The sequence below is a fragment of the Dermacentor albipictus genome, chromosome 10, assembly GCF_038994185.2.
Source record: "Dermacentor albipictus isolate Rhodes 1998 colony chromosome 10, USDA_Dalb.pri_finalv2, whole genome shotgun sequence".
Taxonomy (NCBI): domain Eukaryota; kingdom Metazoa; phylum Arthropoda; class Arachnida; order Ixodida; family Ixodidae; genus Dermacentor; species Dermacentor albipictus.
Genome location: NC_091830.1, coordinates 10,236,658 through 10,259,695, shown reverse-complemented (window position 1 = coordinate 10,259,695; position 23,038 = coordinate 10,236,658). Strand labels below are relative to the sequence as shown.

General features: G+C 46.3%; 1 protein-coding gene and 1 pseudogene across 6 annotated transcripts in view; one reads left to right on the top strand and one right to left on the bottom strand.

The window, feature by feature from the left end:
- The window catches only part of LOC135917913 (atlastin-3-like), a 161,548-nt gene that overhangs the window by 46,856 nt on the left and 91,654 nt on the right, over nucleotides 1-23,038 (top strand). The gene's annotated exons all lie outside the window — the stretch shown is intronic.
- On the bottom strand, nucleotides 504-6,024 carry LOC135917911 (uncharacterized; annotated as a pseudogene).

The following is a 23,038-nucleotide window of genomic DNA, read 5'->3' as shown; positions in this document are numbered from 1 at the left end:
CTGAGCTCAAGACACAGCTCTCTCTGCTTCAAGTGCGTATACAACAACTGGAGAGTGACTTGGAAATTAGAACGAAAGAGGTGAAGTCAGCAAAAGATGTGCTTTATAATGCTCAAAGAGAGTATGAAATACTCAATATGGAAAACAAAAAGCTTGATCGGCATAAAAGCAGGCAATTTTCTGTCGAATGCTTCAAGGACAGCCCTGAGGACATTAGTTTCTATACTGGGCTTTCAAACTTTGAATCATTCATGTGCTTCTTCCGTTTGATAAACCCCGGTGAGTGTGTAGAAAATATAAAAGTATGGTCTAGGAGCTATTAGAGTTCATCAAGTAATGCAGGGAGGCCGCACATGCTAACGGCTAAGGACCAGCTTTTTCTTGTTCTCCTCAGGTTGCGCCTTGGGCTTTTCGAAAGGGACCTTGCCTACAGGTTCAGGGTGTCCATTGCTACAGTATCCAGAATATGTACCACATGGATCAGCTTTATTTATTTGCAGGTTGGCCAGATGGACCTTTGGCTGAGCAGAGACAAGGTTGACAAGGCAATGCCAGCCATTTTTAAAGAGCGATACCCATCAACAAGAGCCATTATCGACGCGACAGGAGTGAGATGCGAAGTTCCAAGCTCTCTGGTCCTTCAGTCAGCAACCTACTCAACCTACAAGTCAACTAATACAATGAAGGGTTTGGTTGTCATTTCACCTGATGGAACGATCACGTTTCTGTCAAAATTATTTACAAGGTCGGTGTCAGACAAAGAGCTCATTGAAAAAAGCGGGTTTTTAAAACTCTAGTTTGAGCCTGGCGACTCGGTAATGGCCGAAAAGGGCTTTAAGATACAGGACCTGCTCAGTGCAAAAGGAGTTGCGTTGAACATTACCCCTTTCCTTCGGAGACAGCACCTTACTGAAGAAGTTAGACAAACAGAGGAAATTGCAAGTCTCAGAATACATGTCGAGCGGCGCGGCGCATTCAACGTATTAAGGCATTTCATATTTTGGACAGGCCCATCCCACTGTCAGTTGCACCGATCATTAATGAAATTTGGGCATTGTGTGCATTCTTAAGCAATCTTCAAAGTCCTTTAATAGCAACCTAGGATCTGCAGCAGCAACAATCTTGCTGCAGTGATGTGCAAGGTGTCAGTTCAGTACTACATAACCTTCGCAGTGACTGCCAAGCTAGCATGGCCAAAGCTATGAGCACATGGCTTCAATGTTTCAACATAAGTTCAACAAGAAAAGGATACAAGGCATTGTCAATAGTATCACAACTTTATTAATAACTACATAAATGCTCATTCATTTTGTAATCTCTTGAATTCAACATCCATTGTTCGTACTGCATGTTTTTGCCAAGTACGGCAGAAGTGTGGAAAAATAAAAGATGTCCAACCTATTTTTGCATTTCTGCCGTTCACTTTCACTGAATCGAATTCTTTCGACAACTAGAAACTGTGGAGCATACATGACAAAATCAGCCCAAGTAAGCCCTGAAAGGGCCATCTGCCCAAGAATCTGGTAATAGTAATAGTGGGTGCGGTTTAGCCTGTACGTGCCGTGGCTGTCTTTCACAAGTCACGAGCCATGAGTGCTTGCTATTTTCAAGTCTTTCATTGAATATGGGCACTTAACTTCGACAATACCATGAGGATTCGGTTCCTCTGGGTCCCACACCACACGATCAGGTGATGCACCGAGCCATGGGCACGTGGGATCCACAATAAGGCCGCAGTGGAAGGCCTGAATGTTGTGCCGGAAGGTTCGGAGGGTTGTTTCATATTTTTGAACAGCCATGGCTTCGCTTGAAACTCCGTACCTGAAAAAGAAATACCATGATGCAAGTTCTGTCTTTTACTTGCATTCTGTGATACAATCCACGTTAGGCAGTACATACGGTGTGTATACATATGCTAATATTGTAACGATGTTGAGGAGCACAGGTTAATAAAATAATATTTATTAAAGGCCAACCTGTACCCACGACTAAAAGCTTGATTGACAATATAGTGTGCAAAGCTACTCCCATTTCCAAGGTTTTTGATCAATGTGTGACAACAGGTGCACATGTGTAATCTGTTAATAACATTGTACCTGTACATTCATTAGTGCTAATCACTTGTAGCCACCATGATTCACTGGAAGCAAGATTATCCATAGCAGATGTAAACAAGGAAGTGCCTCGCCTGTACACTTTCTCTTCTTGTGCTATAGTTTTCACTTTGTTGTGAACTAACTTGGCCAAGAAAATGTTTTTGGACCCGTACTTACTGGATGGCCCTTACTCTAGACAGATCTCGGTCTGTGGTGAGGCCTTTCTCTGTCCAATTCTCACGTGTAACAGCAACACCAAAATTGGAAGCAGTCAAGCGGTTTTTGCGAGCAGCTTTCCATGTCGCACTTTGGCTCTGCTGGCGAGAGGTCTGCTCAAGCTGGCGAGCTTCATGAACAGACAGCATGAGAGCCTGCATATAAGGGTGCAGCACATGTTAGAGTTAACACACAGAAAGCGGACATAACAGAGTCAGCATAGTTTTGTAAACTAATAAAACTGTTCGGTTGCTAAGCAGAAGAAATAGTGTTATGAAAATGTAGGTTAGTTAGCTTAACTAATGTATATAGTGAGTAGCAAGAGCACACGTTGAAAAACACACGGGCACTACTTGGAAGTTGTGCACAATGTTGCATTTTCTGGCTTCATTCCATGATACAGGTATGCTATGAATAGGCTCTGCGCGCAAGAGGTCTGTTCAACCTGGTGAGCTTCATCAACAGACAGTACACAAAAGCCTGTGTGTAAGGGTGCAGCACATGTTAGAGTTAACGCACAGAAAGACATAACCACAGTCAACATAACTTTGTAAATATTATGTTTGGTTGCTAAAAGGCAAAAGCGTTATAAACGTGACGAAGTGGGTTAGTTAACACAAGTTATGCAGCACGTAGCAAGAGTATGCTACATAGGTCGAAGACATAAACAAGCGAAAGGTGAGCACAAGGTTCTCGTGTTCCTTGTGCTTTATTCCATGCTAAATGCCGGCATGCTACATGCGTGTATGTGCTTGCCTCGATTACAGCCTGCTGCATTGGTGGCAGGCCCACGCACGACACAACAGTGTTTAAGGGTACTGGAAAAAATGCTGGCTGCATGGGTGTCAACTCTGTAGTCACCCCAACCTGAATTTCTGGGCATAAATAGGTGGTGAAGTCATGTGGTACAAGTGGTTTCTGACTCCACAAGAGGCTGCCTTCACACTTCTCGCCAAACAAACTGTCTGCTTTCTTTAGTGTTGCAGACTGCCAGTCTTCCAGAAGTGGACTCGCAGTATGTGCAGCCATCTCTCTTGCGAACTGCCTCGCAACTTTTTGAACATCTTCTACGCTCCTTGGTCTTTTCCTGGCTTCATAAAGACGCGATTGGAGCGGGTAAGAAAGACCGTCTGGCCGTGTGGCTCTCCAGTCAATTTCGTCGACGCTAGAAGCCGGTATTTTGTGCCCCCGGGGCCTCCTCCAGATTTGTGCCAGTTCCGTACATGACATTCCCGGCGGAGCCTCTGCATACCCGTTATCAAGAAGTAGCACAAGGACTTTCAACAGTCCCATGACATGGTGACATGTGCCGTTCTTTCTATGTAGCGCACTCGCATGTACACTCTCCCACAAAACCATCGTGCGTCAGCAGGGGGTCACGGCATATGGTGTTGCAGTCTTCTTTTGGCTCCTGAAGCACTTAGCACATACGCGCACGAGCGTGGAATCACTGCATCGAAGTAAGAAGGACAAGTTAACTTCTGCTGGCGCCAGCATAAACGCAGTCATTACAGCTGTCATATCGGGCGACACGTTATCCTTCTGCACGGCAACATATCATTTCGCAAACGCATGTGAATCAGCCTGTGTTCCTTATGAACGGTCGTTGTATCGTTTAACAACAAAAACGCTAGCAAGAAAGCGAAAAGAAAATGATAGCGAGGATACTTACTGCGTTGTGAATGAACGTGTTTCAATCTTCGAGCATTGGACGTAGCTTTCTGCGACGAACTTATGGCTGCGTAGCGCATTGCGGTTCCCGACGCTTCTCGACGTGCGATACGCCTCTATTTTGCCTATATCAAGGCTTTTCGGTATGACAGCGAGGGTCTTGGACCACGACATGCTGCTGCTGTGCGTCAACCTAGCAACCGGCGAACACACCGCACCGCTCGCACAGACCAACTAATGGCGGACAACTCGTAGAGTAATAGAGTAACAGCACGGGGAGCCTCCTGTGTCAGTGTTGCCAGACTGAATTAGGAAAAAGGTCTATTGACTCGTCGAATGGCCTCCCTCCGTCATGACGTAAGAAACTCTCACGAAGTAAAAAGGCAGAACAGAAGAAGTGCTCGCGTATTGCGCGCGCTGCCGCATCCGCCAGCGCTGTTCGCCCTTGCTCCGGCTGCGGCGCGGTATTGCGCCATCCCAAGCTATGCAGCTTCAGCGCCGTACAGTCAAATAACAATAATAATATTTTTAAAAAGTTCGGTGTTTTACGTGCCCGACCAGGATATGATTATGAGGCACGCCGTAGCGAGGCACTGCGGGTCGCAGTCAAATCGCCAACGGGCTCAAATATCTATGCACTTATCCGGCCACGTCGTACATCAATTAAAATTAACACCTAGCTGGTTATTTCTTTCCTTCATTGATTAACTTTATTCATCTGTTCATTCAATTAGATAGATGGGCGAATGTCAACTTTTTCTCATGCTAATCCAATATGAACATTAAGTATTTAATGTCCAATCAAATATCGAATTGTCAAACGCCAGACAAATATATTTACAGCATAAATATGTATTTCAGTATAATTTGCTGCCATGCCTGTAGCGGCTATAGTGCAAGAAAAGGCAGCTATCGGGGCGGATAGCTTTAAACATAAGGTTATCGCTCTTCATTAATAAAAGAGCATGAATAGCCTCTCAACAACGATGCAGCCCGGTTGTTAACAAACTTTCCAAGAATGGCTGCTGTTTGACTAAGCTTTCCAAAAGTGCTAAATGAATGGGTGCCGAAAAATGCCGAGAGCTGCGGAAAAACTAAATTTTAATGTTTGCTGAAGGGTTTATGTGCCGTAGACCCGTGTATGTAGCCCGTTGCAAGGAAAACGTCACAAGATTGTAACGTAAAATGTAAAAATTTGACGTAACCATTCTGCCGAAACACGAAGTGAAAGTGGATGAAAAAACAACTTGCCGCAGGTGGGCAACTATTCCACAACCTTCGCACTTCCCCACCTGCGACAAGTTGTTTTTTCCTCCACTTTAATTTTGACTAATTTGTCATTTCTTTATTGCATTCATTATGCACAACTAATTTCCCCTATGTACCCTCGGTGTCAGTGTTTGTTGGCTTCTTATGATATGGCTAATAAAAATCGGGCCCCTCCGTTACTTCCCTGTCTTCTCGTTTATTACATAACGAGGGTCTCGATGCCGGCAACATTGATGGACTCAGGTAACATGTGTGGGTTTATTGACCAGTCGCCTTCACCCAAAAAGATCACGTTCTCATGACGCCTGCGGCAGAAAGGACGTTCCACGTCCGCCGCCAAGGTCTGTGAGTGGTGGTGCTGGCTAACACTCTCATGGTTCCACTAGGAAACACAAATACCCAAGAAAGTAGATAGGGAAACGGCGCCGCGGTAGCTCAATTGGTAGAGCATCGCACGCGAAATGCGAAAGTTGTGGGATCGTTGCCCACCGGGCGCAAGTTGTTTTTGTTTCGTGCACTTTCATTTTCACTAATTTATCATTTCTTTATTTCATTTATTAAGCACAAGTAATTTCCGCTATACTACTATTTCCGCGCAACCTTGAGCGATCGGAAAGCGCGTTTTCCCCTCTTGGCCGGCGGAGAAGGGAGGCTTCGTTCCGGCCGCGAAGCTCCCCACATCTCAGTAAGGTGCCTGGTGATGGTCTCGTGCTAACGATGCCCTCTCGGTGAGCGCATATGTCCCCCCTCATCTTTCCCCCCTCACCCCCATTTTCCCAAGAAATTGGGAAAATAGGGGAAATTGGGAAAATCGACTGTCGCGGACAACAGCATTCCCTTTCCACGTAAGTATGAGGCTCGGAGCAGGAGCTATGGCGCTTGAAAGCAACCTGGGGCCTGACGAACTAATCGACTGAGCTATCTTTCCGGGCAACATCCAAGGGTCATGAGTTCAAATCACCTGTCATGTTCCTTTTTCCCCCTTTTCTTCTTTTTTTTCTTTCTTTTTAATGTCTTTTCCTTTATTTTATGACTGTACGGGAACCCTCCTAAAAAATTATATACATCCTCAGTTAGGTATGGCGACACATGTGCAAGTCATAAATACCAGGTTCTCTAGCCGAGTGCCACCCGTCCGGTATAACCGAGCTCAGATTGGTCAACCTTGACTGATCAAATAGGGCACCACTGTAGGTTAAATGAGGCGTACAACTCCTGCGGGACCCGCCATGGTTGCTCAGTGGCTATGGTGTTAGACTGCTGAGCACGAGGGCGCGGGATCGGATCCCGGCCACGGCGGCCGCATTTCGATGGGGGCGAAATGCGAAAACACCCGTGTACTTAGAATTAGGTGCACGTTAAAGAACCCCAGGTGGTCGAAATTTCCGGAGTCCCCCACTACGGCGTGCCTCATAATCAGAAAGTGGTTTTCTCACGTAAAACCCCATACTTTAATTTTTTAATTTAACTACTGCGGGGACGGTAGAGTATCCGTCTCCCGTGCAAGAGGAACGTGGTTCAAATCCCGGTGCCCCGCAATTCTCCACCGGAAAATACAAAAAACCGTGTGTTGAGAAAATTGCACAAACAGGCCTGGAGTGCGGCCTGATCCCGGCGACCAGAACCGGTAACGCACTCTCTCACCAGAGCAGGATTGGCCACCCTGGTGCAGTACTTGGCCACAACCTCCCATATGAAGACAACAATCAAACCCCGGCCCTCAGTCCCCAGCAGCCGCGAAGCAACTGACCACGGCGGCGGTCAGATCTGTGACGCTGCAGAGGGTGCTAAGAATACCTGGCTCCGGACAGGCCGCCATTGGAATCTGAACCTCGCAACGTTTAACGTTAGAACGTTATCTAGTGAGGCGAGTCTAGCAGTGTTATTGGAGGAAATAGAGGGTAGTAAATGGGATATAATAGGGCTCAGTGAGGTTAGGAGGACAAAAGAAGCATATACAGTGCTAAAAAGCGGGCACGTACTGTGCTACCGGGGCTTAGCGGAGAGACGAGAACTAGGAGTCGGATTCCTGATTAATAAGGAAATAGCTGGTAACATACAGTAATTCTATAGCATTAACCAGAGGGTGGCAGGTCTTGTTGTGAAACTTAATAAGAGGTACAAATTGAAGGTGGTACAAGTCTATGCCCCTACATGCAGTCATGATGACCAGGAAGTCGAAAGCTTTTATGAAGACGTGGAATCGGCGATGGGTAAAGTCAAAACAAAATACACTATACTGATGGGCGACTTCAATGCCAGGGTAGGCAAGAAGCAGGCTGGAGACAAGTCAGTGGGGGAATATGGCATAGGCTCTAGGAATAGCAGAGGAGAGTTATTAGTAGAGTTTGCAGAACAGAATAATATGCGGATAATGAATACCTTTTTCCGCAAGCGGGTTAGTCGAAAGTGGGCGTGGAGGAGCCCGAATGGTGAGACTAGAAATGAAATCGACTTCATACTCTGCGCGAACCCTGGCATCATACAAGATGTAGACGCGCTCGGCAAAGTACGCTGCAGTGACCATAGGATGGTAAGAACTCGAATTAGCCTAGACTTGAGGAGGGAACGGAAGAAACTGGTACACAAGAAGCCAATCAATGAGTTAGCGGTAAGGGGGAAACTAGAGGAATTCAGGATCAAGCTACAGAACAGGTATTCGGCTTTAACTCAGGAAGAGGACCTTATAGTTGAAGCAATGGACGACAATCTCATGGGCATCATTAAGGAGTGCGCAATAGAAGTCGGTGGTAACGCCGTTAGACAGGAAACCAGTAAGCTATCGCAGGAGACAAAAGATCTGATCAAGAAACGCCAATGTATGAAAGCCTCTAACCCTACAGCTAGAATAGAACTGGCAGAACTTTCGAAGTTAATCAACAAGCGTAAGACAGCGGACATCAGGAACTATAATATGGATAGAATTGAACAGGCTCTCAGGAACGGAGGAAGCCTAAAAACAGTGAAGAAGAAACTAGGAATAGGCAAGAATCAGATGTGTGCGCTGAGAGACAAAGCCGGCAATATCGTTACTAATATGGATGAGATAGTTCAAGTGGCTGAGGAGTTCTACAGAGATTTATATAGTACCAGTGGCACCCACGACGATCTTGGAAGAGAGAATAGCCTAGATGAATTCGAAATCCAGCAGGTAACGCCAGAAGAAGTAAAGAAAGCCTTAGGAGCTACGCAAAGGGAGAAGGCAGCTGGGGAGGATCAGGTAACAGCAGATTTGTTGAAGGATGGTGGTCAGATTGTTCTAGAGAAACTGGCCACCCTGTATACGCAATGCCTCATAACCTCGAGCATACCGGAATCTTGGAAGAACGCTAACATAATCCTAATCCATAAGAAAGGGGACGCTAAAGACTTGAAAAAGTTTAGACCGATCAGCTTACTGTCCGTTGCCTACAAAGTATTTACTAAGGTAATCGCAAATAGAATCAGGAACACCTTAGACTTCTGTGAACCAAAGGACCAGGCAGGATTCCGTAAAGGTTACTCAGCAATAGACCATATTCACACTATCAATCAGGTGATAGCAAAATGTGCAGAATATAACCAACTCTTATATATAGCTTTCATTGATTACGAGAAAGCATTTGATTCAGTCGAAACCTCAGCAGTCATGGAGGCATTACGGAATCAGGGTGTAGATGAGCCATATGTAGAAATACTGGAAGATATCTATAGCGGCTCGACAGCCACCGTAGTCCTCCACAAAGAAAGCAACAAAATCCCAATAAAGAAAGGCGTCAGACAGGGAGATACGATCTCTCCAATGCTATTCACCGCATGTTTACAGGAGGTATTCAGAGACCTGGAGTGGGAAGAATGGGGGATAAAAGTTGATAGAGAATACCTTAGCAACTTGCGATTCGCTGATGATATTGCCTTGCTTAGTAACTCAGGAGACCAATTACAATGCATGCTCACTGACCTGGAGAGGCAAAGCAGAAGGGTGGGTCTGAAAATTAATCTGCAGAAAACGAAAGTAATGTTTAACAGTCTCGGAAGAGAACAGCAGTTTACGATAGGTAGCGAGGCACTGGAAGTGGTAAGGGAATACATCTACTTAGGACAGGTAGTGACCACGGATCCGGATCATGAGACTGAAATAACCAGAAGAATAAGACTGGGCTGGGGTGCGTTTGGCAGGCATTCTCAAATCATGAACAGCAGGTTGCCACTATCCCTCAGAAGGAAAGTGTATAACACCTGTGTGTTACCAGTTCTCACATATGGGGCAGAAACCTGGAGGCTTACGAAAAGGGTTCTGCTGAAATTGAGGGCGATGCAACGAGCTATGGAAAGAAGAATGATCGGTGTAACGTTAAGGGATAAGAAATGAGCAGATTGGGTGAGGCAACAAACGCGGGTAAATGACATCTTAGTTGAAATCAAGAAAAAGAAATTGGCATGGGCCGGACATGTAATGAGGAGGGAAGATAACCGATAGTCATTAAGGGTTACGGACTGGATTCCAAGGGAAGGGAAGCGTAGCAGGGGGCGGCAGAAAGTTAGGTGGGCGGATGACATTAAGACGTTTGCAGGGACAACATGGCCACAATTAGTACATGACCGGGGTAGTTGGAGAAGTATGGGAGAGGCCTTTGCCCTGCAGTGGGCGTAACTAGGCTGATGATGATGATGATGATCATATCCGCTATGTTGTCCTCCGTGTCAGTGTTTGTTGGCTTCTTATGATATAAAGTTGACAAAGCACGCAACGAGGTCTGATGAGATTAAGCGTTGTGCCGAAGCGGATGAGATGAGCCTTTTCATTTTCTTATTCTCGCTACCCGCTGGCTGCCAGCGCCAGCCAAAGCACACGCGTTTTTCTCGTGTTACCTCGACCACCACGCGCGTAATTCGGTGCGCGTTCGTTTTTCTCTGGCTGCACGGATTTTCGCCTGGCAGAGTTTTCAACGCTTTTTGGCTGGCAGACACGCTCGTTTTCCGCCATCACTGTGCACTCGACGGATTTCAACGGTTTTGCTTGAGCGCAACCTCTCCGGAAAGTCTTGTCTCGCCAGTGTAGGATACTGAGCAGTATGTGTATGGTTCTCTGTGAACCAAGTGTCTAACGTTTTCTTCAATATTCTCTTCGGTAGGTGCCCAAAGTAGGCATTATATTGTAGCCACCATGCTTTCTTTCGCGTTTCTTTTTTCATTTCGGTGCTCCCGCCCCATAAAATGAAAAAGGACATTGTTGTGGCGCAGCGAATTGTCGCATAGTGAAAGTTCGATTTTGTTACTTCTTCTTCTGCGGAAAGTAATGTTCCATGGGACGCTTCAGTTGCCGGATACTCTTATGATATTTTTGCGATAGCAATTATTTGGACACGCCAGGCGCATTTCTGCCGTCACGGTCTCCCTCATGTTCCGTATGAAGTCCAAGGGCAATAACATCGTGACCGTCCGCCGCATGCTGTATGTGCGATTGAGTGAAAGCTTGGGGGGGAGGGGGGTCGCATGGGGGCACCGATGGTGGCTCAATCTTGTGTGCGCAAGGGAGAAAAGCGGGAAGGAAGCACGCCGCCTTCCGTCGCGCGCCATTATCAGGAGGAGAGGAAGGAGGGGGGGGGGGCGGACCTTAACGTTATGTGATGTGTGAATCTGTGATTTCGCAGCATGTCTATTTGCTTTGTCTGACGCATTATGTACAGTGACTTTTTCTTAGATACCTAGATTTATTGGAGACTTATACGTATATTCGATTTTCTTGTTGCGAGGTTTTCCGTTTACGTGTAGTGAACTTTGTTTCCAGTGACTCTTTTGCCCTTTATCAAGCTGTAGCTTCGCATTGCACATTCCATCGTATCTTCGCATTTTTAATGTATGAGAGTGAGTCAACTGAAAGTGAGTCATCCCATCCCTCACAACAATGGTTCACTTCATTATCTGCGAGGTATGCGCATAGTACACAGGCTTCTCTCATTTAAAAAATGACACGCAGGTGTGAGTATAAATGTTCTTTAATGCTCTCATACACTGGGTTGAACATGGTTGCGTGACATAATTGTCGCTCCAAAATTTGAACAGCGTGGTGTCGTGAGGTTTTCGACAGCTGAAGGTGTTTCCCAAAAAGAAATTAATAGCCGTGTGGCTACCTTTTAGATTGAACATTGCATTTCATTGGCCACTGTGAAGACTTGGAGAAATGGATGAAAAAATGGCGGGAAAGTTGCAAAGATGATCCAAGACCGAGCCAAAGGCACCATGCAATCAACCCCAACACAATTGCGAAGGCCAATGAGCTCATTAGACAAGAACGGAGGATAAGCATGGATGAACTTGTAGAGTGTGTGAACATCAGTCATGGTTCGTTTCACGCCATAATTCATGAACATCTCGGTTATCGGCTCTTGCGTGCGAAATGGCTGCTCAAGATTTTGAACCACGGCCAGAAGGCGGAGAGGTTCGGCGCTGCCTTGACTCATCTGATCCGGTATCACAATGAGGGTGACGACTTCTCGTCTGCAGTTGTGACCGGGGACGAATCATGGTGCCCCTGCTAAGAGCCTTAAACACTATGGCAAAGTTTACAGTGGAAACATTCTAATTCACCACCCCAAAGTAAGCAGAGGCCGCTATTTGCGCCGGAAAGGTGTTGTTGACTTTTTTTTCGATCGTCAGGAGCTATTACTGATCTAATTTGCTAAACTTGGAGACACTCTCAATCGTTTCGGGTATTGTGAAATGCCAAATAGAGTGCGTGTCGTAGTTGAGAACAAACGACGTAGAAAATTGACGTATTGGGTCATCTTCCTCCATGACAATGCCGGTCCCCACATCACTAATGTGGTTAACACAAAACTGGCAAAGTTCAAGTTGGAAACGCTGCAACATCCGCCATACAGCCCAGACCTGTCGCCTTGGGACTTCCACATTTTGGGGCAATTGAGAAAAAAACTGCTCAAGGAAACGTGATTCGTGTCGGACGAGGACATGAAAGAGTCAGTTAGAGACTTTTTGAAGCAGCGACCCAAAGAGTTTTATGAGAGGGGAATAGCGCAACTGGTTAGTCAGTGGTACAAATGCCTAAATGACCACGGCGGCTACATTTAAATATAATACCCCAATTGTCATATATTCGCTTTGGCTCACTTTCGTTTGTCTCGCCCTCGTGTACTTTGCAGAACTGCTGCTTTTTATATATGTTCTCTGTTGAGACTATAATTTCGGTGCAGTTACTCACAATACACGACCGGTGACAACTGCTCCTGCGCAATACGTTGGAACAAAGAACAGCGTCATTGAGATATTTCCCTGGCCGTTGTATATTTACAGAAATGTAAAGAAGGTTCTTGAATGACAAAATTTCACTAAAATATTTGACCTCAACTTGTTCATTTCCTTACCTTTACATTTTTGATATCAGCAGCATGCACTGCTTTGGTGGTTTCGAACTAACATAGTTCTTAAGTTCCTGTGATATTTTCTTGACTTACTGAATAGACAAAAACAAGGAAACATTATTATCAGTTATTACGGGCAAATTTTTGGGACATATAGAAGTATATTCTTTCACATAAAAATACATATTTTACTTGTCTTGACAGTGCACAGCGTTCAAGGATTCGTTTACAGCGTCTTTGCCTGTGGCAATGCAGTTATTATTTATCTATTTAGATTGAATAAACTATATTAAAGGTCCCGTAGGACGCGCCTCAGCGCGCAGCGGGCGTCTCCCACACAGGGCCATGATCCATCGACAAATTACCCCCTGAACGAAATTTCTGGCTAAGCCTCTGGCCCTGCATGATGAACGGCGTTGGCACATATACCATGAAGAGACAGATCTCACGCTTCCCACACCGCAGTGGCATAAACAAGTTCTAGCTTTTAAAAGCATTTAAAAAACACGTTTATGGGAATAGTCCTTCGATGCACCATCCTCGACATGACTTGAAGCAAGCCCTTTAGGCCAATATGCATCCCTTTCGCTTGACGTAGTTGACAGTGGCGTAGCCAGGGGGCGGGGGGTACTGGCCGAGCTTCAGCCCTTCCCGCGAAATTTTTGCGGCGGGCGCCGTGCTCCCTTTTGTGCTTGGCCCGTCCACTATGAACAAAACCTCATATCCTTCGAACGCCTAGCCCAGACAAGTACAGGATGGTACACGCCTTCAGGCAGACCAAGGGCCTGCTCAATGTCATAGTAGTATTATTATGCACCAAACATGGAAAATTTAACAGAGAATATTAGAACCTTAGCCGCCCCCCTCTCCCGAAAAATAATCCTGGCTATGCGTCAGGTTGCTAGTTGACGCAGTGCTCAACCATGCAGTCAATCAGCTCATCCGGTTTTGCTCAATCAACCAACAAGCGCGCACTGAAAGTGACAAAGCCGGAAGGTCTGGAGGACAGTATCGCCGAAAAGTAGCGCCGCCTAAAGTCCAAACCCCATGAGAGCGATTTTGTGAGCGTCGGCGACTAAATTTTGATACGTGCGACATAAAGAACCTACAGCAACAACTTCAGAAATTTATGCTGCTCTTTACAGTAAAACACATCAACTTTATATAGCACGTGTCACGCCAGTTCCCGCGCCTATTTGCTGCCCTCATACCGACAATACCGGGAAGACAATACCGGGAAGTCCTCGCCCCTATGGGGTACGACTGGTAGGCGACGAGCGAAAGCGACAGCCATCTCAATCGCGTCGCTTGTCGCTGTCTCGCGCAAGATCGCTTGCATGGGGTTTATACTTCAAGACTGGCACACAGGGCCTGTGCCCTCCCCCCAAAAATTTTCTGCGCACGCAGTAGGCCTCCATCCTCCCTATCTCCGGCGAAGCGTGTGCATCCCTCGAAAAATATTTCAGGGGAGGCACTGGCCGAAGTTCATCAAGCCTACTGAGGAGAAAGAGGAGGAGGAAAACACTTTATTCTTGTCCTGTACAAGGTGCTGCCACCTGCCTGGCTAGTTTCATATTGGGACCGGGAGGTCAAGCCTCCTAGCCCTATCACGGGCCGACTGGACAGCCAGGACTTGAAGGATATGATCTGGATATGATCTGGAGATCTGATCATTCCTAAAAGGGAATTCGGGGAAATGTCAGGGCCGAGCAGCCCACACTACCAGAGCAGATGTTCAAGTGTGCATATCTCCTTTTTGCATGATTTGCACGTAATATTCAAGTCGGCAATGTCATACCATTCCTTTATTTGTGCAGGTGAATAATAAGACTGTTTGTAATTACCTAAGTGTAACTGCTTTTGCTCTGTTTAGCGTATAGTGAGTGGGTGGAAACTCCCTCTTTCCCATGTAGTAATGTTTTGTAATTTCATTGTATGTAATGAGCGTATCTCTCAGTAAGTTCTCCAATCCAGCAGAATCAACACCATATGTAAAAGCGGCCCGGTCTGTAAGGTCGCGGGCCGCTTGCATTTGCTTCAGCACTGCTATATATAGGCGAATGCCCGCCGCTAGCTTTCCCATTGTAGTGGCGGTTCCCTTGGTTTTGCATAAGTTCGGTGCGGCAGCACTCGTTGCCTTTGCAACTTCCGAAGACGGTGGCCGCGGCGGCCGAATGTTTCCGCCGGCTACTCCTGGTTACCGCTGGCTAGAGCTTACCGCTGGCTAAAACCCCTTAAACTTCATAAAGTACTGCCACACTTTGAAGAATGCCACCTCCTCCTCGCGCACTCTGGCCGAAGCCGCCGCCGCGTCGCTATTGGCCTAATAGCATCACGTGGGCCCTCGCGCCTTGCTTCAGCGCGATTTTTGCTCGAGAAGCGTCTACGGAGTGACGAGGAGCGCATGTTGGCGCCGTTGCTACGCTCGAGCAGTGTAGGTGGCGCCACGATCGAGGAGGGAGCGTGAAAGAGAGGAGAAACGAGGAGAAAGGAAGGCGGAGGAGGGAAGTGTCGCTACGTTACGAAGTTCAAGGCGTTTTGCTGCCGGCGCGTCGATAGCACCGATATGCGGGGGCTTCTGGTGCCGAGCGTTCTTGCGAGCCTCAGAGAAAGCAACAGATGCTATGGCGATCTTGGATGCCGCAGCACGTGCTCGAGTTGCAGGTGTCTTGAAGGCGACTTTACAATTGCTAGTAAGTGCAGCGGGGCGTGGCACTTCCGGAGGCGCCGGACGTCTGTGCGCATGTGCGAGTAAGAGCGGCTGCGAGAGAGAAGATGTAGGGGCTTTTTCTCCTTGAATATGACTGTGCCTAGGCACTACGGAGGAGAAGTTTATTAGCACGTGTTGTATGCGTGTGTCCCTAGACGCGCCAGCATTGCGGAGTGGGGTCGAGTTTGTTTAAGCTCGGACGCTGGCTGCCGGTATGGTGAAACAGGTGAAGCCACGCTCGCTAAAGGCTGTTTCACATGGCTCGATTTTCAGTGAGCGACACAGCCAATTCCGTCGCTCAGTGACCGCCGCGACGTCGTGGGCTCTCCGCGACTGGATTCCAACAAGTTGGCCGCACGGTCGCTCAGTCGCAGCGATCGGCGCGATGTGGGAGGGGCAATGTGTGTTTTACCGCGCGTTGGTAGCGCTGTGGAGCAATGTCGCGCGTCAGTTCTAGCTGTGGTTGGTGGGCGTTTGCGGCTTAGGAGCTTCATGAACATTTTTTTTTCTTCCGCTTACATGATTCGTTTGAAAGCGGAAGCTGCACGCTATCCAGGTCGGGAGACGGACCCCGCTTCGACATAAGGCACGTACCTATTTGAGCGCCGCGTCGTCAACCTCTTCATCGCTACAAATTGCGCCAGCTGCTTATATAAATGCGCACTCAACGGTAGTTTGTGGTTCTGCAAAAGCAAATACTCATCCAGGGAAAAAAGTTGCGGCTTCCATAGTAACAACGAAACTAAACGGAACCACCCCACCGACGCCGCACGCCATGCCCACGCTCATACTTGCGGTGTTGTGCAGCGCCTCACTCACCGTGTCTGCAAGCTGTCGTAAAGTCTCAACGCTTTTAAACGTTACAAATGGTGTGCCTTTTCTATCATCAAATAAAAATAGGAAAATTCGAATATTTGACTAGTTTCCATGTTGTTTTTATTTAACGATGCAGGCACGGATACTTCGTGAGCAGGAGGCAACCTTGCGCATCGCTGCGACGGATATCGCGCTGCCGCAAACGCATGCGAAAGCTGTCAGCGAAAGAAAATGGCTCTGCGATGCGCGCGGCAGAACGATTTCTTTCGCCCCAGTCGCGCCATGTGAAACAGCCTTAACGCCCCATTTGGCGACCGCTGTGTCGAACAGACTGTCTCGCCCCTGCGGCGCTTTCGCTATCAGAACCCGACGATTCTGTTTGCGAAAGAATGAATAAAGCTGAACAGCTCGCTTCGTTTTTATCTAGGTTCAACACCCCTTTTGACATTGTTTTGCTATCAGAGAGGTAATATAGTCATGATTCTGGGGTCATGCGAAACCCGGGGTCGTGCTGCAAAGCGCTGCATAGCCGTCGCGTTGCTTGCGAAAGAATGCTGCGCACGCGTTCTGCTGTCAGAAGACTGCTTCAGTAACAGCAACATCAAAATGCTTGCTGTGCAAAGTGGTCGATTTTGTGCAAAGTGGCCGTGCTCCGATGAGGCACATGACGTTACCCGCGGTCCTCGTCATTGCACTCGCCTCCACTCGCTTCGCCAGCATCGTTGCACGCGTGATAACATGTCGGAGGATTGAAAAGGAGAGCTCGCGTGCACCGCAACCACAGTTGAGGTGGCAGTATAGACGGCGACAATTCTGATAAGCAAGAGGAGGCCTGGAATCGACATCGGAACGAGATGACGAGGAAACGAATCGCCCAGGAAAGAGACGAACATCGCGCCGAACGACTGGCTAAACGCCGCAACATAGCTAGACAACCAGACTAACCTGGACATGCAATGAAGATTAACCGAGGCTAACCGTGCTATATGCCTTAGCTTTTGCTACGTATAACCTGGTATAGCCGAGCTAAGCCACTGCCAATTTTTTTTCGGTTATCTACCGCCCTATTCACGGTAACCTTTAATGCTTTACGCGTTAGCTCTAGCTTAGACGCATTTAATCTCCAAAACAGGCCGGTAAAATATGTGTTAACCTTGGTCATCCCATGCCTAACACATATATTTAACACTATACTGACCACAAGACAATTTCCCCACTGATATGCAGCTAGCAAGAGTTTTGCAGCCGTTTACAGGAAAGACGATAGGAATATCTTGAGTAACTATGAGGCCTATATCGACCCTTCCAGATTTCTCAGAGTCAGGAACAAATTCGCTGCCGTCTGCACGTTTTTTTTTTTCTAAAGCACTCTGTAATTACTGACCATCAGTATGGTTTTACACGGATTAGATCAACAGAACACGCACTGCTTGGACAAAAAGAAATTATATTAAATAACTTTGGATCCAAACTACTCACATTAGGCATACTTGTAGGCTTCAGCAAGGCATTCCCTGCGCTCAGCCATGACGTTCGTTTCGCAGAACTAGAACACTATAGTGTACGGGGACGTGCCCTTAATGTATATAAATCATGCTTAAACTCGCGTTTCCAGTACGTAGTTTTGGCAACTATTCGTCTGAAGTCCTGCAAATCAAAAATGGTGTCCCGCACGGCAGTTTATTGGGACCTCTATTCTTAATTATTTATGTCAATGACATTATTATTATCACTAAAGAGCAAAGTTCATTATGCATACAGATGATACGTCCCTGTTTTTTTTCGTCCGATAACATTCTGAAAATGACTGGCACTGCCAATCGGGTTCTTTCATTAATGGCGAAATGGTCATTGTGGAATCCACTAAAATTTACGAAGGCAAAACAAAGGTAATGATTTTTCACCCGAACAAGTTCCCATCAAATCCACCACCTTTAGTCTTAAATGATGGTATTATTGATTATGTTGATGAATTTACGTCTCTTGGTGTAGTTTATTAGTACTATCACATGGGAGGCTCACATAAATAAACCTTGCATCACCCTTTCCGGATTTATCATAATTTTTTCGCGCAACAGACGTAGTTTACCCGTCGAGGCTAAGCTAAGTTTGCACTACGCTTTCTTTTACTCATACCTAAATTACTGCTTTTTAGTCAGGGGAAACACCACCGTTATGAATGTTCAAATGTATTTCTTCTTCGGAAAAAAAATGCTCGAGATAATTGCTGATAACTCATAGGATGCCCCAAGACATCCCCTACGCCTAAAATATAAAATTGCTGGTGTAAATAAATTGTTTCAACACAGGTTTGCATGTTGTTGTGTAAAAACGATTGCAAAAGAATGATCGCTTCCTTAATAGCATTGTAAAACTCACCACGCGTATTACGCCCTGTGAAACTAAAAAACTGCATACTTATACATTACCTCGTAGTAGAAGTAACTATGGTTTCACAATATTACATATTGCTTAAAAGCTTAAACACTGAATTCTAAAAAATACGTCATTTTCTGCTATCCGAGACTTCTTTATGACTTATTTCTTGTTGACCTTATCTTCTAGAGCATTTGAATTTTCTTTTATTATTATAATATTATACTTTTTAACGTTAATCCAAATATATTTCGTACTGTGTATTTACTACATGTTATAAATGCATTTGGAGTTCCATATTTCATTGTATAAACATCTACACAACCCTTGCGCTCGCAATGTCCGAGATACTTCATTGCACTACACATATTGTGCTTTAATATTGCTTAATTTTTTTTCTTTTTTTTTCTCGTGTCGGCTTTGTCAATGTTGCTAAATGGGTTCGAGAGCTTTGTCAAGCGGTCGTCTAGGGACACACGCATACAACACGCGCTAATAAACTTCTCCTCCATAGTGCCTAGGCACAGTCACATTCAAGAAGCAAAAGCCCCTACATCTCTCTCGCACCTGCTATTACTCGCACATGCGCACAAACGTCCGGCGCCTCCGGAAGTGCCACGCCCCGCTGCACTTACTAATGGTTGTCAAAATGCCTCACGTGACCTGATCCTAGGTGCCTAGGGACCGGATCGTTTAGGGATTTTTGAGAATACGCGAAGTGTGGCGCCGAGTAGCGCCGAGCGACGCCGTGGCATGTTCGTCCTCGGCGTGATCGTTTCTGACCCACGCGGACCGCGCATTGTTCAACGTTGCTTATGTGATTGTGCTTGCGTTGCTTGTGTGTTGGTTGTAGGTTCTGTGTTACTTGGCGGAAAGCCGAGAGTAGAGGTGGTGCGGCAGTGCAGTTTTGGCGTTGGTGAGCTCTGGCAGTACAGAATCTGCGTTGTGTGACCCGTACTTCCTTGAGTACTCGGCGGGGGTGACAATTGAAATGTCGAAGTGGCCTAGCGCCTCGGCAGCGAAGTTCTCCGAACCGCGATGTGGCGTCGCCGTGTCCAACTTTGCTTAACGGACATCGAGGGATGTGCTACTCGCTACAAGTCATGTAAATGCGACTGCGTCGACCGCCCACTGTTCAGAGCTGAATGTAGTGTGTGTGTGTGTGTGTGTGCGTGTGTGTGTGTGTGTGTGTGTGCGTGCGTGCGTGCGTGCGCGCGTGTGTGCGTGCGTGCGTGCGTGCGTGCGTGCGTGTGTGTGTGTGTGTGTGTGTGTGTGTGTGTGTGTGTGTGTGTGTGTGTGTGTGTGTGTGTGTGTGTGTGTGTGTGTGTTTGAAACGAGTGGTGCAGCCGTGCAGCGGGGGTGGTGAAGGAGCAGAGTGGCTTAGGGGCTTCATTGGCGCGTTCACAGATATGTGCTCCCGTTTTTGTCTCATTAACGGCTGTGGCGGCATTGTGGTGTGCTCCTTGCATAGTAGGAAGTTTACGCTGCTAACACACACCGTGGTCACGTTTTTCCGTGCTATATGTCATTTGCATGACAACCGAGTTGAAAACGAGGCATATGTCTGTGTTCTTTCCATTTGTGTGTTGTAAATTATTTTCTGTTGTGAAATTTCTGTCAATCTTATTACGCAAGGAGTACGAACGTAAACACATAAAAGCATTTCTGTGTGTATGAAATTTTGAAGTACCCATAATACCCTTTATGACTGATAACTGGGCTACACAGCATATGTGAATCAGCTACCTTTTGTTGCGACGCTCTTCCGCATTGTAGACTGATGCATAGGGCGCGTTTATTTCTGTGCTGTTGTAAAAACCATTTGTTTATTCACTCAGTACAAATGTACTGCTTCTTCGCCGCACTGCATTTTAGCTACGCGGTGAAGCATACTAGAACCGCTATCATGTCCACTTTGGCGACCTGAGAGGCGGCGGGTGCCGCGAGTGTATAATTTAAGAACTCTTATTATGGGGGGTCCAGTCCAGTCCAGGGGTCCAGTGTGATCCTCGGGCGGGGCTTGAGGACCGAACTTGATCGAGCCGAGGTCCTCAAGCCCCGCCCGAGAATCACAAGAACAACAACGCCTCTTCTTACTACTAAATTCTCAAACGCACTCCCAAACGTGAATAACATCCTAAGTAAATACTACCCAATTCTCACCAGCAACCAGAAACTTAAGAAGATTTTTCCCGACCCTCCCAGAATAGCTTACAGACGCAACACTAATTTTAAAGATGTTCTTGTGCACGCCAAACTACAGAAAAAGAGGAAGTTGGAAACCAATCCCTGTGACCGCCCCAGGTGCTCTACATGCAAACACATTCAATCTACTAATACAGGAAAAAGTACAGCGTCGAATTACACACACAAGGTAACTTCGGCTTTCACCTGCACATCAAGCAACGTAGTCTACTGTCTAGAATGCGCCGCTTGTAGCAAACAATACATAGGTGAGAACTGGACAACAAATTAATACAAGACTCAATGGTCACCGCGCGGACACAAAACACAATTTACCCAAAGCAGTAGCCAGCCACTTTAATGAACATGGTCATATATTTGACAAAGCAAGGCTCTATATACTACAAACAAATTTCCGTTCCCCTCGCGAAAGGAAGTATACGGAATCATACCTCATACACAAGTTTAACGGCCTACACCCGACAGGAATTAATTTGGCACGCGGCAACTTAGAATCTTTAAAAGCGATAACTTAAATCTGAAACCCTCATATCACCAACCAAGACACAAAACACAATAGGCCACCAGCTAACTTTAATTCTTAACCTCACCTACTCTTCCATTCCTAAAAAAAATTTTTTCCGGCCTACTACTGAATTTAATGTGCTCTTTCAGGTTTTTACGTCTATACCAACTGTACGACCCCTTCTTCCATGTACACTTGCCCCCGCCCGCTTCGGCGCGCGTCACCCTTCTGTTTGTTATTCCGGTTTCAGTCCCCCCTCTCCCTTCCCTTCCCCCCCCTTTTTTAAATCTATTTTTTTAAACCCCCTCATCAACACATTCCGAAGTCAATATGCCTTTTTCGGTGCCTCAACCCAGAGTATCGTCATTTCTGGATACCGTCGTAACGACACCTACGATGAGCGACTGGGGCAGTGCCCCTTGAAAGACCATGCCGCTGCCTTTCAGTCACCCCACACATTGCACCGCAGACTCCTCGTCGCCATCTTAACTATTTCATAATTAGTCGACGTACTGCTGCCATGCTACTCAAGTCACTTTCAGCTCATGGTTTTTTTGTGTGTGTGTGTGTCTGTTTTTCTCTTTTTTTGTCTTGTGTTACTCGCACACTGACCGCTTGACCGGCCGTTCTAATACCTCAAAAACATGCCGCCAACGACTCCCCCTGAATACCTCCTAACCTTTCGCATCCCCAACACGCTCCCAAGCCCCCATATTTCTTGAAAATTTCATTTTTCTCTTTCTTTTTATTTCACGCTCCCCCCTCCCTTTTTTTTGTCTGTCTTGGTGCCGCCCTGGCTTCCCCCACCCCCCTTTTTTTCTCTTTTTTTTTCTTTTCTGCTTCTATTCCTTTTCTTTTCTCCCCGCGTGCCCACTCTCACGCTCTTGTCCCCACGTCTTGGGAATGAAGCTCACAGACGTCGCACGACAGCGCTTGTTTCCTCTGGTAATCTCTATCTTTAAAACCAGCCGCCAGCGACAACACCCGCACGTGACGTCACTGCGCTAACCCTTTAAAACTAACACGCCGAAGATGACGAGGCCGCCTTTGACGAAGATAGGTCGTCCTATCGAAACGTTGGCCAGCCTTTCTGAGGCATCTTATCCCTGTTTACAAACTTTATACCACAGTGTGCTATTCCATCTGTCAGCCCCTTTCTTGTTTTGTTCGTGTTTGTGTATTATCTCAGTAATCACCGATGGAAAAACCGCGTGAACAACCTTGATGTGTAAGCATGATATGTTTTTTTTCTTCTGGAAAGCATGAGCATTGCGAATGTCCTAGATGCAGATTTTTGCAGTTCGTGTGTATTATACAAGTGAGTGCCCAGTAGGTAGGTCTTAGTGCCTTAAGTGACGTAGGTTTACTGCTAAGCATTGCATTCGGGGCGAAAGAAAAGTCGTGTTGTTGGATTATTTTACTTGGTATTTGATTGAGGAATAGGCCTTCCTGCGAATGTTTTCTATGTGCTGCTGCAAAAGACGACTTCCTTGTGTTCCCCTTGCTACCATTACTCAAGTTGTGGCCAAGTGCAAAATAATGTGCTTATGAGTATTTCAGTTTTTAGTACAATGTTTTTTTTTCTGCAATGTCTTTTTCAATTTGTTCAGTAGTACTGAACATGTCACAAATTTCACATACTTTCGTGGAGGTCTATAAGTAAGCTATTTTTCGGTATGGCTGTCAATCAAACAATGTTAGCATTTTATTCTATTTTTAGGTATTTTGCGTGTCATTGTTTTTGCCATTACCAGTGAGTTCTTCCTTTCTATAGTTGTCATGACTATGTCATACATGTCGTCCAGTTTTGTGC